Source organism: Arachis ipaensis, chromosome B3 (genome assembly GCF_059453495.1).
Source record: "Arachis ipaensis isolate K30076 ecotype BB chromosome B3, ASM5945349v1, whole genome shotgun sequence".
Lineage (NCBI taxonomy): Eukaryota > Viridiplantae > Streptophyta > Magnoliopsida > Fabales > Fabaceae > Arachis > Arachis ipaensis.
The window spans coordinates 29,241,407-29,242,253 of NC_142438.1; positions in this window are offsets into that span (position 1 = coordinate 29,241,407).

An 847-nucleotide genomic window follows, 5' to 3' on the forward strand; every position below is an offset into this window, starting at 1 on the left:
GTCAAAATAATAAAATTGAAGTAGTAAAGGACGATTTTATAACGTTTTGTAACGTTGAGGATAATTTTAATAACAAAAAAAGGTCGGGAACGAATTTGATTTTCGCTCTAGACCTTAGGGACAAATACAGTACTTAACCCTTAATAAAAAAATAAACAAAAGTGTATAATGCTTATTATTTGGCCAAACAATAAACTTCTTTTGGGCTGATTATTGTCCGCATAAATAACAAGCATTACTTTATTCTTAATTAGTTACCCAAATATTTATTTACTATCAATATGTGTATGTAATTCGGCCAAATATAGGACTTCCTTTGGGCTGATAAATATTCGCATGAATTCCATATCATCATATTCTTAATGTTTTAAATAAATCAATTTTCACAAAAGAGGCTACTTTGGCAGCATAATGCTCAATCAATTTATTCCAAAACTAAATCTTTATAAAATAGATGGGTATAATAATCCAAATTGTTACTAGTTTTGCTATGTAACAATAAAAAAATATTTAAATCGTAAAAAGATTTAAATCTTAATAATGTCTTTTTAGACCTTAAAAAAAATATAATTATAATTGAATTTATGTGCCAACAAATTTTTTTTGATCTATTAAAATTAAGATCAATCATTATAATTCAATAATACTCTATTAATGTTTTAAAACAAAATATTTATTTATTAAACGCCAATTCGGTCTCATATAAGGTATATATATAGATATACCTCAAACAATGATAATATATATATAAATAATCATAAATGATAACACACGTATATATAAGAAATTGCAATATCATGGTACTAGCATTAACAAAAGAAAATTAATCTATGTGTTTGTGCAACAG